The 13,915-nt window shown below is 41.1% G+C and overlaps 1 protein-coding gene across 4 annotated transcripts in view; it reads right to left on the reverse strand.

Moving 5' to 3' along the window:
- The window catches only part of BBX (BBX high mobility group box domain containing), a 278,279-nt gene extending 271,262 nt beyond the window's left edge, over nt 1-7,017 (reverse strand). For all 4 annotated transcript variants that reach the window (XM_063098074.1, XM_063098086.1, XM_063098080.1 and 1 more), the window contains exons 1-2: nt 6,896-7,017; nt 3,639-3,710 (exon numbers count right to left, since the gene is read on the reverse strand). The gene's annotated coding sequence lies outside the window, so the exon portion shown is untranslated. The remainder of the gene's footprint in view (nt 1-3,638; nt 3,711-6,895) is intronic.
- Nucleotides 7,018-13,915: the final 6,898 nt, after the last annotated feature.

The raw sequence follows: 13,915 nt of genomic DNA on the forward strand, positions 1-13,915 counted from the left end.
GTGTGTCAATGCCTCATGGTCTACACTTAATCCTTTAAGGCTTTCATTCCTTCATTCTCTCATCTTCTATTTATATATACTTTAGATAGAATTCTTTACTGGCTTGCCTTCTTTTGCATTCCTTCATGTAACTGGCACTTATTTCAATTCTTACCTTATCTTTTTATTTGGGAAAAAAAATGAAAACAATCCCCATTAATACATGAGGATTTTCTGGGTGTACCTCCACAGTTTTAGAATGATGCACTGGCATTTCAAGTAACTGTAACTGCCTTCTAAAGGATAATATGATCACGTATGAATGGTGGGTGAAGCTGTAATCAAAAAGTGCTTTCCTCAGGTATGGTTCAAAATATAGAAATACCTACAGTTCGACACAGTATGTAATGACTGCCTTTGAGGTAGTACAAATCCACTGACTGAATTACAGTCACAAAATCTTCAAGATGGAAGAATCTCCATTCAGTCTTAGCCTCAGTCTTCACCCTTACCTTCAGAGCACTGTTTCTCAAAGTGTAGCCTGAGGACCGCCTGCATTTTAACTACCTGAACCGCATGATAAACACAAACCAGTGAAATTACAATGTTTTTGCTGAAGTTGGGTGTGTTTTCATTCCACAGTGAGAAGAAGGAATCTGAATAAAAATATAGAAAAGATACCACTCAGACCTATGTTAAAAGGTGTCTTCAGTGGTAAAATGTTAAAAATGAGGTGGGCTTCAAACTACAAGTTCAAAAAAAGTGTCTTCTTAAGTTATACACCTGCTTAAGTTTAAATCTTCTAAAATATAAGTAGGCCACACTGGTGGTGATGCAATATATCAAAATTAATTGCCTAAATTTAGCAATTTAGAACCCTTAAATACCACAAATGTAAACATTTTATGCACTTTTGTAAGACAATGGTAATTTCAGGGCTTTCCTCTACTACAACAAAAACAGGCACGACTGTAATGAGACTATTTTCAACAAGTCTTTTTTTAAATAGGATTGAGCTGTGAAACTTTTATTATTCCTATTAAAGGTTTCTAATGTAAATGTAATTGATATTCATGCAAGACCCACATAAAAATATGGCTCTTACTCTATGAAATGTAGGAAAACATATACCTTAAGTATGCCGGTTAGTGACTAATAATTAGAAATTGTAATTACACTGAAAAATATGGTTTCATAAATACTTTAGCCACTGAGTTAAATTTTCATGAATTGTGCCACTTTATTTTTATATCTGCTGTTCCTTCTTTTTTTTTTTTTTACTACATATATAGAAAACCTTATCAATTACATAGTTACTTACAGCCCAGGCCAACCATAATTATATGTACATCCTAGCTTTCACTCAAAGCTATGTTCTAAATTCAATGTCTACACAAATCTCTGTCTATGGATCAAGCATAAAGATCAGGTCTATAAAGTCAAAGATGATATATATATATGTGTGTATATATATATATATATATATATATATATATATATATATACACACACATATATATATACACACTTTTCAAAACACATTAAAAGAAAAGCTTTCTCACAAATTCTTAAACCAGGAACTTTTATTTTTTTTTATTTGTATACAGACCAAGATGGATTTTTTTAAAGTCTCAAACTTGCAATTAAAAAAAAAAATACGTAAGTCTCTAATGGAAGATTCTTCCTAAAACTGCCATAGTACCTCCAGAGATGTAGCAAAAGGAAACATAGATGAGCAACTTTTCAATACCTAGTATTAGATGTGAAACACAAATTAAGACTTCAGTTTCAGAACTTAATAGAGTTATACAGCATAATAAAATGGGAAGTTTGGAAACTCTTACCAATGGAGAAACAAAAACTTTTTAAAATTCTTATCTTGATAAGTAAGCCTAGAATCTAATAAATACATTTTAGATGCAAATAACTGGTAATTTATTGTCAAGGTGACTTTTTTAGATCACTATTACAAGTTTTACACTATCAAAACTACTTTGCTGATTAAAACTGTTCCTGAAAATACTGTTTCAAAGAAGCAGTCATTTGATATCTCAGAAAAAAGCAAGAGGTTATCGGATTGCTATTATTCTGGAAATTACTGATTCCCATATTAATTTTTGAATTGGCTAACTCTATTTCCACAGGGAAAGAAGTAACATTAAAAGTTTGCTGCAGTGAACAAAATAATGTCTCACATGTATGAATGTGGTATTATTTAGTAATCAGGAATGCATCTTGAATACTCTTGCCATATGTTCAAAAATGAAAAACTTCTCTTCCAAACAAGCTTTAAAAAAATCAGACACTGAAATCCACATATTCTGGTGTGCTCTAAATCCATCTTATGGAACCACCTCATTCCAACCACTCCAATTGGCACGTTATGTATGTGACATATTCTGAGATCTCCAACTGAACAAACCACCTAATTATCAGCAGTAATGCAATATTTATATTCCATAAAAATGTTGGACGCAGAACTTACATTATATAGATCATCTAAAGTCCTCAGTAATGTCAAAGTATATTTTGTTACCAGATGGAGACTACCAAAAAGGCCTGGCATTCAAACTCAATTCCTCCTCATACTAAGACAACACTTTGTTAATGTACACAATATCCCAACAAGCCAGGAAACGAAACACACAAGGTCCCTGAGTTTTCTTTAATGGAAAACTGAGTTCAAGTCCATTTTCATTCACAAAATACAATCTCCAAATTCATTATGGTAATATTACAAAGCACCATAGCTGATTTACACAATTTAGTACAACTAATTTCCTTAACATATCAGCAACTCAGAGTACCTGGGGTGTTCCTTTCCAATGGAGGGGCAAATTTGCAAGCTGGTTTTCTGCAGTTTGGGCTTACTGTGCTGCTTTCAAAAGTTCCATAAATCCTCAGTTTTCACCTACACCAGTTACCTCTCACAGACAAACTTCACAGACACTTACTGTTCCACACATAATTTGCAAATTTTTCCACTTGGGAGGCATACATCTGAAAAAGGCACTTAGAACTAAAAGTCACTGTTTATTGCATATACAGACTACTAAAGTGTTCTTAATTTCTCCAAATACATAAATTTTGAAGGAAATTAGGATCAATTTTTAATCAACCTAGTGCACTAAATGCTATATTTACTACACTGCTCAATCCTTCCTTCCCCAACCCAAAAGTGACTGTTATAAACACCATAGGTTACTCAAGAAAGAGAATCTGGGAGAGAGTAAACAAATATCAGTCACTTTAGTTAGGGAAGGCTCCTGAACAATGCTTCCTTGGGTTTTTAATAATTCTCTCCATTCATAACTGCAATCTTTTCATAGCATTGTCTCACATTAAATTTACTAGGCCTTCAACTCTGTGTAAAATTTCATCATCAATTAAAATGTCTATTTGAAAATAAGTTTTTAAATGATGCTTATCTGCAGATGAATGTGAATGAACATTTAAACTATCTTAAAATAATAGTAACCAGTAGCTGAATTATAAACACTAAGAGTCATAAATTAACTTCTCCTGTCGGAAACTCAATGAGACAAGGTTCCTGGAGTGTTGCAACCCCAATAAAGTACCTTCCTATGTGAACAATAAGGACCCTTTTGTCATTACTAACAGCCATCTAGCTTCTCTTTATGAAGAGTTTGCATACTTACCCAGGAAAACAAATGGAAAGTACACAGGGAGGAAGATGAACTGCAGCAAAGCCTTTGTCATATGATAGTGACCTATAAAGTATCAAATAAAGGCACATCATTAGTATGATAGGGGTTTACAATAGTAGAGCCTCAAGTCCTGTAACATTTAGGAAGGAAGGAGACTGAAACCCAGGAGTCCACCTCCCACCCTCCCCCCCCCAACCCGTCCCCTTTCTCTACCCCACCCCCATGCCGGAACTGTAGGGGCAGGAAAAGCAAAGAAGCTCCCATATTCAAAAGGCAGAGACTGAGGGGGCAGCCCAGCAAGCATTCCAGGGTGTCTCCAGCACCGTTGCTTCCTACTCCCCGTATGTACAAAGCAGAAAGTTGATCCATTCTGCAAACGCAAAACTCACACCGCGATCATTCATCAACTTGCACAAGTGATCACCGTCCCCAGGACCAATAACACCAGTAACCAAATCATAGAGATCAATAGGTAGCCAGAGCCTCTCGGTGCTCTGGAACCAGAGAGAGGTGCCACCGCGGCGGCAGCGGTTCCAGGTATTTCAGCCCTCAGCCCTGCAGACCTGGGCGGCCACAGCCGTCTCCCAAACACCCGGCCCGGTCACAGTCTCGAGATTGGAGATTGGAACCGACCGGGCAGAACACATTCACCAGAGCCCACGGCGGCAAGTGCGGGACCACCAGGTCTGCGAGGTCCGGGTGGGGGGAGCTAGGAAACAGGGAGGAAGGGAGTGAGGGATCCCACCCCGGCTTTGTTGCTGGTCACCATCAACTTTGCATCTTGTACAAAATGTCGATCTTAAAGGCTGACAAGACAGAGGCAGAGGGAGAAAGAGAAAGGGAATAAGAGTCCATCTTGCTTTGGGGAAGAGGAGGAAGAAAAAAAAATGAAGTGCAAATCCCACACTCCGGGCATGAAAGTCTGCTAAACACCTTTCCATAACCGAGGAGCAACGAGTGGGGTGTCCCTGTGCCCGTGCCCGCTCGAACTGGCGGCGGTCTGGACAGAAAACGCCTCCTCCTCTTCCTCCTTCCCCTCCTCCTCCTCCCTCTCCTCCTCCTCCTCCTCCCGCGGGCCCCGGCGAATATCCCGCCGCCACTGCCTCTGCCTCCGCTGCCCCCCAGGGAGGTACCGCCGCCGCCCGGCCCGGCGCTGCCATTCCAGGCTTGGACCGCGCGGCGCTGCGCGCGTGGGGCCGGGCGCCGGATGGCCGCGCGGGGACGTCCGCGCTGCGGACCCCTGCCGCTGGCTGGCTACAAAAGTCGAGAGCAGTGGTGGCGGCGGCGCGCAAAGGAGGGGGCGCGCGTGGGGGCCGCCACGCCGCGAGTGGGCAACCCCAGGGGATGGCGAACAGCGCCCCTCCCCGCGCGGGTAAAGTACCCCAGTCGCCGTCAGCCAGCCCCGGGAAGGGCAGCCCGGCGTCGGCGGCCGGGAGACGAGAACTGGACGTGTCATTAGCAGGACAGGCAATGGTTTCAAAGCCCCAGGCCAATGACCATTAGCAGAGGCAGAGCTCGCTTCGTCCCCATCCCCCACAACCTCCACCCACCTTCCCCCTCGTCCCCCCCCCAACCTCCACCCCACCTCGCGAAACTTTTCAACAAGATCCACCTGGACTAATTTGTCCTCAGACAGTTAAAACATCGACTAGACCCTACACACCGGGAAGGAAGGGGAATGCACGCTTTATTTTCCTTTCTACAGAAAGGAAAGCAAAAAATAGCTTCTCTCTGTCTCTCCCTCTCCCCCACCCCCCCCCCCCTCTGTCGTACATGTTGTGTCTTAGCTTTTTGCATCGTTTCGTTTTACCTTCCTCATTTAGCAGAAATGATCGCGGATATTTCACACTCAAACGTGTTCCAGATTCTTGGATTCAGGGTCCTTGTAAATTAAAGGACTCGGGTTTGGCCTCAGTTAGGTTAAGTTTCATACAATACCAAAAAAATAAAATTAAAATAATAAATTTCTGAGGGTAAGTGAGCGAGAGGAGGTGGAGGAGGAAAAGAAACCTCGAGTCTGATTTCTGTAATTTACTAGCGACCCGGATCGCAGCAAATAACAGTGTAACACGAGTGTGGCTTAAGAGGGCTGGGGAGCTCTTTCTAGAGGCATCGACCCCATCCTCGGATAAAGGATCTGCAAGTTTTCTGTCATCGCGACCATGCAATGCCATAACTTACCTTCAGAAATAAGACTTTAAACCGCCAAGGCCTTCCTCCTCCCCTCTACCACCACCCCCAGCCTCGCTCTCTCCACCTTAAACTTATTGACACAACATAATCCCACATTCAAGCAAAATCCTGACACAGCCTCCCTCCTCCTCTTCCCCCTCCTCTCTTCCCTCCCGTTCTCGCTCTGTCTCCCCCCTCCGTCTCCCCCCCTTCCCTCCCTCTTTTCTCTCCCCTTCTCCCTCGCCCTCTTCCCCCTCTCCCCCTATTCTTCCTCCAGGCTACTCTGGCACTAAAACAGCACTTTCTCTACTCGCCGCGCATTTGGTTAGGGGTGGGGGTGAGAGGGCACCGATCAGTGGGGCCGGAACACCCAAATCCCAACTCTCCAGATGAACGAGCAACTGGGCTGCTGTTCCCGGTCACCAACGCACACGAAACGTTCCATAAATCCACTGAGGGCTGGCTCCTCGTACCTTCCTCCCCTACCCCTGCTCCCCAGGCCCCACCTCCCCGGCAGCCGAGACCAGGCTGGGCTCCACGTACTTTCGCCGAGATGAAGTTTGGGGCTCCCCGGGCGGCCACGAGCCGCCCGCCGGCGTGAGGGCTGTTGTTGTTTTCCTCGGGCTGCTCCAGCCCGCGCCCCGGCTCCCGTGCCCCTCTCGGGCGGCGCTGCCTGTGTGCCGAGAGGTGCTGGTTGCAAACGCAGCCTGGCACCGGCTGGCCTACTACTCCCCAGCCCGGCCCCCCGCCTCCCGCTCGCAGGGCACTGCCTCCGCGCCCCCCGCCCCCCGGGCCCCGCAGGCGCGGCCGCCGCGACCCTAGCCCGCGACCTCTCTCGACCCAAAGTTTTGGCTGAGGGGGAAAGTGCCCGGGGAGCGGGCCGGCTGGCGGCGGCTCCGGACGCGCGGGGTTCCCTCCGTCTTCCTCAAGTCCACCCTACCGGCTGCCGCCGCCGCCGCCGCCGCTGCTCCTGCCGCGGAGTCCTTGGGGCTGCAGCCCGGCGCCTCGCAAGTGAGTAGGAAAACAGAAAGTGCGGGGAGAACGCCCGGGAAGGGCTGGGGATGGGGGGCGCTTACCTCGCGGGCTCGCCGGGCGTAAGGGCGTGTGTGTGGCTCGCCCTCAGCGGCCAGTCAGGGTCTCTCTATGGGAAAGTGGAGAGGAGCTCGCGGAGCCGCTCTGCCTCCGCTCCACTGTACACTGCTCCACATACAGTACATGCAACCCGGAGAGACTGAAAACACTCATTTTATATAAGGCAGCCTGCCATTGGCCCGCGCCGTGACGGACAGGCCGCGCAGCCAAACAGAAGGCTCGTTACACCCAAACACACGCACACATACACACATTTTACAGAGACACACAAAGATCATCACATTTTCTATTTTCTAATGTTCGGGACCTGTAGACAGTAGGAGAGGACAGGTAGAGAGGCCCAGCAGAGTGGGGTTAAGAGGAAAAACCCTGTCTGCGCCAAGTTGCAAGGCTTGAAACTGGTGTCCTTTTGACTTGGGAGGGTTATGGTAATAAACTACAACTCCACTGGATATGAAAGTGAGGGTTTTTTTTTTTTAATCGCTGCCTTGTGGTGCCCCATGGAAGAGGCGTGCATTGTGTTATGATTTTACAGTCTGACCTGGCTAACAAGTGGCCAAGAAAGGCTTTTATCAGCTTGTATTTCTTTTGTCAATCGGTTAGGTATCACATAGGCCAAAATAGTGCACGATAAGTTTATTAGGACTACAATGCATTGAGGTGGTTAATGCCTCATTCGTAGGCAAATTGAGAAAAATCAGTACAGCAACACACAGAAACAAAGGTAAACATTTTGCTGAAATAGCCAATCTACTTTTAACTGATCACTGGACTGCAATCCGCTGTGTGGACATATAAACTGTGCTATAAGGTAGAATAAGTCATGGAAGATTGGCTATTGGCCCTTTGCCTTAAAAATTGATCTTTCGATTCAATACATACAAGATTTATATTTTTCATATTATGTTTATAAAAATGTATGATTTTTACTCTGCATATTTCACATGATATGTGAACATCCTATGTTCGGTGACTTTTGGAGATGGTGAACCTGATGGCTGGTCTTCTGATTTTCTTTGCAAGATTAAATGTGACAGTCCACTATAAATAAGTCAACAGGTTGCTGGGGAAAAGCCAAAGCTGAAAATTAGGAGGAGTAAATTCTAGACTCAACTCTTAAACTAACTAGCTGAGCAATTTTGAGCTTCTTTAATGCTCAGAGTTGGTTTTTGTTTTTGTTTTAAGATTAAGATAAGAAAGTTTTTCCAGATTCCCTTCTTTAAATGTTTGTTCAGCACCCACTATGTGCCAGACATTATCCTAGGTCTTAGATGTTTTCTTAAGGTTCCTTCTGATTTAAGAGTCTGTGAATTATTTTTAAATACAAACATTTTGAAGATTAAATAAACACTGTGATTTTATGGCCCAGAAGCATAGCCTTAAAACTTAAAAGAAATCTGAATAAGAGAACTAATTTCAAATCCTTTTTTATTTTCTTGGTGCCATCTAAAGGTTTTTCTTTCACATCTATAAAGTTATCAAATGAGCGTTTGTGTGTGTGTAAGAGTAGGAAAGAGAAACAGATACAGAGAAAACTTAATTTTATGAAGTTTAGAAAACAAAGTAGTATTTAGAAATGTGTTATTCTATTTTATTTTTAAAGGGAAAAATATATAAAATCACAGCATTTGAAACTAATAATATTAAAGGGTATATTAATGAAGATCCACATTTAGTTGGCAGAAGGACCAAAGTGTTTTTTATCCACACGACACTGCTCTGAGGTCAGTGCTAAGTATTATCTTTATTTTACCCATAAGAGAAAAGAGGCAGGGATAAATTATATAGCCTGTTCGATATTACGCAGAATGCCAAGGAAGAAGGAACTTAAACCCAGGACTTCTAATACGCAGTACACGTTTTGAGTAACTTGACAGCCCTTCCTTCCAAATGACAAACTTCAGAGACAAGAGGCAGATGGAGGAAAAACCACAAAAACTTTATTATGATTTCCCTGTGCTCCTTTTTGAAGAGTCGGGGGGTGGGAATCAAGAGGAGTTGCTGTACTTAATTGCTAGGTGAAGTGTTTCGAATTATTTTCTAGTATATATATTTTGTGAAAAACATCAAAGACCAGCCTACTCCCCATCTCAATGCCCAACTCCAAACATAGGAAAACATTATTTTTTTTATAGTCACAAAGATAATTTTGTTGAATTACGCTTAGCTTAGCAGAATTATTTGGAGCTACAGTCTTCAAGCTTTCAGATCACGCATTGCTATCAGTAAATTGTTTGAGCATGTAGTCTCAGTATGTGTATATTTATGTATATATTAAAAAATGCACCACTGCATGGGTATATTATTTATGTTATAAAGCATACACACTCATGAAAACAAAATGAAAAAGCACGAGATAAAAAATAAATCAAGTAAGAGTTTAAATTTCTTCCATTGTCCATAGGATTCTGGACTCCTATGATACAGTCTTAGCATATGCCCCAGGGGTTTACATTCCAGTTGGAAGACCTCTGATAGTGTGAGGTGCTAACTGACCAGGACTGACGCAGGAGAGCATGAAGAAGTGCATTGAGGTTTCTCCTTGCAAGTCATTACTGCTACTGCAAAACTGGTGGGTCCACAGAGCCTTTAGAACTGGGAGGAAGAATGACATTTTTTTAAACACATATTATATATATTGGTGGTGTTTTTGTATTGGGCATCATGTTGCAGTATAAGCCATTATTCAATATTCCTTTGCAGAACATTTATTGAGAGGGTTCTATGTGCTAAGCACTTGTGTATGCCAGATGCTGGAAAAGGAAAATTGCTTGCTCCTAGGAGAAGTGATGGAATACAATTCCAGTCTCCTCTATGTTAGATAGGACTTTGCCACTAAGTAAAGAAAGGAGGCTTAGAACTAACTTTAATATAGTATTTTACCATTTTGGAAATACTTTTAAAATTTTTATTATCTCATTTTAGAATAAATATCAAGAAATTTTAAACGTCAATTGTGCTCAAAAATTGAAAATATGATCAGGAAAAAGCATAGCCCTCATAAGTTTATTTGCTTTTTATAATGTAGAGTTATGAAAATAAAAAATGTTGGTTACCTGGGTAAAATAGCATTAAATACGGTGGGCCTTTTTCCTTTCTTGTTTTCACATTTGATGATCAATCACAGGTTGAGCTCTCATGGTTAGCATATTCCCCCTTTTCATGGCCCCGATTATCTATTTTCTTAATTTTATTTTATATGAATCCTTTATTGTAACATAAAATAATTTTGGTGAAATAAATTTAAATAAGTGTGTAAATGTGTAGGTACAAGTGTGTATATTGTTTAAGTAAGTCTATAAATAACATTTTATTTACTTATTTATATAAGATTTCTTTACACAATCCTGGTTCAAATCCTGATTTTGCCACCCCCTAGCTGTGTAACCTTGGAAAAATTTCTTAATCACTCTAAGATTCAGTTTCCTTGTTTGTAAAATGAGGGTAATAAAAGTAATCATAAATGAAATAATACATATAAAATGTTTAAGCCTAGAACATACCATTCAATCGGTTCTATTTTTATTTATCTTTCACACATACAAGCCAATGACAGCTGCTTCACAGAAAGTTTTCTAAAACTGAGTTGTCATGTCAATGGAGTTTATGGAACCTGTTGCAAATAACTTGCCCACTGTTGGCATTTGTCTTTTAGCCTACACTTTACCAACTCCAGGATCTCTGCACATAAAGGGGATGTCAACCCGATCCCAGGATAGCAAACAACTTATAAGCAAACTTGTAATAAATCATTCTTTGAAACAAGCCTTGTTTTGTGCATCGAAACTCTAGATAGTTGCAGTGATGAGCACCTGCCTTACATAACAAGTTATGACTTGTACTTGACCTTGCTGAGCTTTCCTTTTTTTTTTTTTTTTTTTCCCTCTCTATAAGAGAAAAACAGAGAAAATTATACCTTTCTCCTTAGGGCCAATGCAAAGGGACTAAAAAATGGAACTCAGATAGGTGGACCACTTCTCAGCACCAATGTGAAGAGTCATAAAATTAAAGAGATAGAATCAGCTTCTTCTGGGTCCCAGGTACTTGGAGATAAGAAAGAAAAAAGAGAATACCTGCTTTCCTAGGCTGATGCTAGGCAAAGCATCGTGGAATTCCCACTCTCCTTTGATCTTCTGTAGAATTTTATGTGTATTACTCTTAAGGCATTCAAATACCTGCCTTGTATTACATTATTTATGTATTGATAGAGGTCTTTATCTGATGGCAAACATTGGATGATGTTTCCTTCAACGTTTTCTTTTCCAATAGTGGCTAGAATGGTAACCAGTACATTGCTCAACATGTAACACTAACTTGACAAAGATTTGTAAAATAAATGGACAAAACAAACAAAAACGAACAAAGAAAAAGACCATAAATTCTAAAAAAGCTCATAGAGAATCTTGGGATGAGAGGAGTGTCAGAGAAGAGTTGAGAGTCCCGTGTATATGGTAAACAGAATTTACATTATAGTTATCATAGGTTATACTTGCATATTGTTTTAATTTTCTGTCGTTTTTTCGTGACCGGCACTCAGCCAGTGAGTGCACTGGTCAGTCCTATATAGGATCCGAACCCGCGGCGGGAGCGTTGCCACGCTCCCAGCGCAGCACTCTACCAAGTGCGCCACGGGCTCGGCCCGTTTTAATTTTCTAAAGCACTTTTACATCTGAGATAGCCTAGCATACTCACTAAAATCACGTGTGGTACATGATATAGATAGAAGGACCTTCTTTTTAAAGATGAAAAAATTAAAGCAGGGAAAGTTTAAATGATTCCATGAATACTATACAGCTAGGAGCAGAGCTAGGTTAGTACAAAGGTTTTAGACTCCTAGCTCTGCAAGCTTTCTACCCCCCCCCCTTTTTTTCCTTGTGGGAGGAAGAGGGAAGTCACCAGGGAATCATGTAAGGATCATACCATAAAAATAGGTCTCTAAGTAGACAGTGATTTTACACTAATGGGTTTGATCATCAAATTAGTACACTTTAGCATTAGCAAGGAGATTCTTCTAGCCACCATCCTGTTAGAAGCTTCAGTAACATCTCAACAAGGACCTTCTGTTATGACACATCCAGCTCCTGGAAACTCCTTCTTCCCAAGACAGTCTGCTTCATCTTCTGACAGTTCTGACCACTATTAAGTTCATTCCCGATATTTAACAATTTCTCTCCTTCTAAATTGTTTACCCATTGTTCCTTTTTCTACTGTCTTGGGACCACACAGAACGATCTAATCCCTCTTCCATGTGGCATTTGAAGTCTATGAAGACAGCTATTAGGACCACCCCCTTCATTGTATTTTGCCTCTTCCAGGCTGATAGTCCCAGTTCCTTAAAACATTCTTCCAAGGGCACCGTTCTTGATTCTTGATCTCCTCTCAAACCCTGCCCTGTTGTCTTTGTTGATGTGCTCCTTCCTTCAAGTGTGATATACAGAGCAGGTGGGCACTGAGACAGTGTGTAGTGCAGCATGACCATGGTTCCTTTATACAACATTTCTATTAATGCAGCCTGAGATAGAATTTGCTTTTTGTCAGTCACGCTGCCAAAAATCACTCTGCTGACCAATATTGTGCTTATTCTCAAAAAATATTTTTTTGAAATGTGTTCTGTTAAGTCATGTCTTCTCCATTCTGTATTGTATGATTTATTTGGGGGAAATTGAGGCATATGCCTTTCTAACCCTGGTATTGTATAGTGGTTAAGAGCTGAGGCCTTGGAGTTATACCAACATGGGTTAATATCTAGTCTCCAACACTTACTAATTTCTGAACTTGGATAAATTATCTGACCTCTCTTTCCTTCAATTCCTCATGTATAAAAGGGATGATAATAATGTACCTCATAAGGTTACTATAAGGATTAAATAAAATAATAGATGTGAAATACTTAAAACAATGCTTCTCGTGTAATAAGCACTCAATAACAGTAAAGAGTTTTTTGGTTTTTGGGTTTTTTTTTTTTAAGCTGAGCAAGATTCAGCCCAGAATTCCATTTTTCCGATATCTTTTTGAATGCTGCTTATTTCATTCAACACATTCACTACTGATCTCACCATCTTTGGTTCATTCACAAATTTCATGTCTTTACATTTTTCCAAGTCATTTTTGAAAGGATTGTCCAAGATAGAACTGAAAGCATGCCTCCCAATAAGATAACATGGATCCATTAATCAGCACTCCCATGACCATAATTGTTGAGCCCGTTACAGACACCTATTTTCACATACATTTTTGTTATTTAAACCTAAAGAAATTTATAGAGAATAATATAATATTGCAATCACCTAAGAGCTTTATTACAACTTAACCTGTTAGTATATTGCCTCAGAATTCTTTATAAGAAATAAAACATTGCAGATTCAGTTGAAACCCCCTTCCCTGGTCCAGTACCCACCCCCTCGATTCTCCCCAGAGGTGAATATTATTTTGTAATTTCACTTTCATACTATCCATATTTTTTGCGGCCCGCTCATGAAAACACCTGATGTGGTTTTATCAAAAAGGTTTTATTAAATTTACGTTCAGTAATGTTATCAGAGAAAGGTTCTTTGGTAAGCAGGGTATAACAACTCTGGTTAATCAAAATGAAAACATGAAATAATGGAAGGATATGGGATAGCTCTTAGAAATGAAGGAAAAGCTGGAGACCAGATCTCAGAAAGCCCAGGGACACTGTCACCTCCAGGTATTGAGATAATCTTAGCTTAGAATATCATCATTATGAAAAAATAGCACAAACTCTTTCCTGTCATTCTTCATGCCTATAAAGAGAGTGGAATGAGAGAGTCCAGTTGGCTTTACTAATGTTTTGTGCTTACCCTGTTACAAAGAAACCCTGTTATGAAAGAAAAATAGGTTTAGGCTAGTCTTAGTATCCTCATGCTGGCATCTAGTGATTACTTTATCCTTTTTATAAGTATTCACAGATCTTTTCTCCACTTGTCTCTCTTAGTCAGATTTCATTTAGTTGCAAAGGCCATGAAATCACTCAGTTAAGCTTA

The sequence above is a fragment of the Cynocephalus volans genome, chromosome 1 (genome assembly GCF_027409185.1).
Source record: "Cynocephalus volans isolate mCynVol1 chromosome 1, mCynVol1.pri, whole genome shotgun sequence".
NCBI classification, from domain to species: Eukaryota; Metazoa; Chordata; class Mammalia; order Dermoptera; family Cynocephalidae; genus Cynocephalus; species Cynocephalus volans.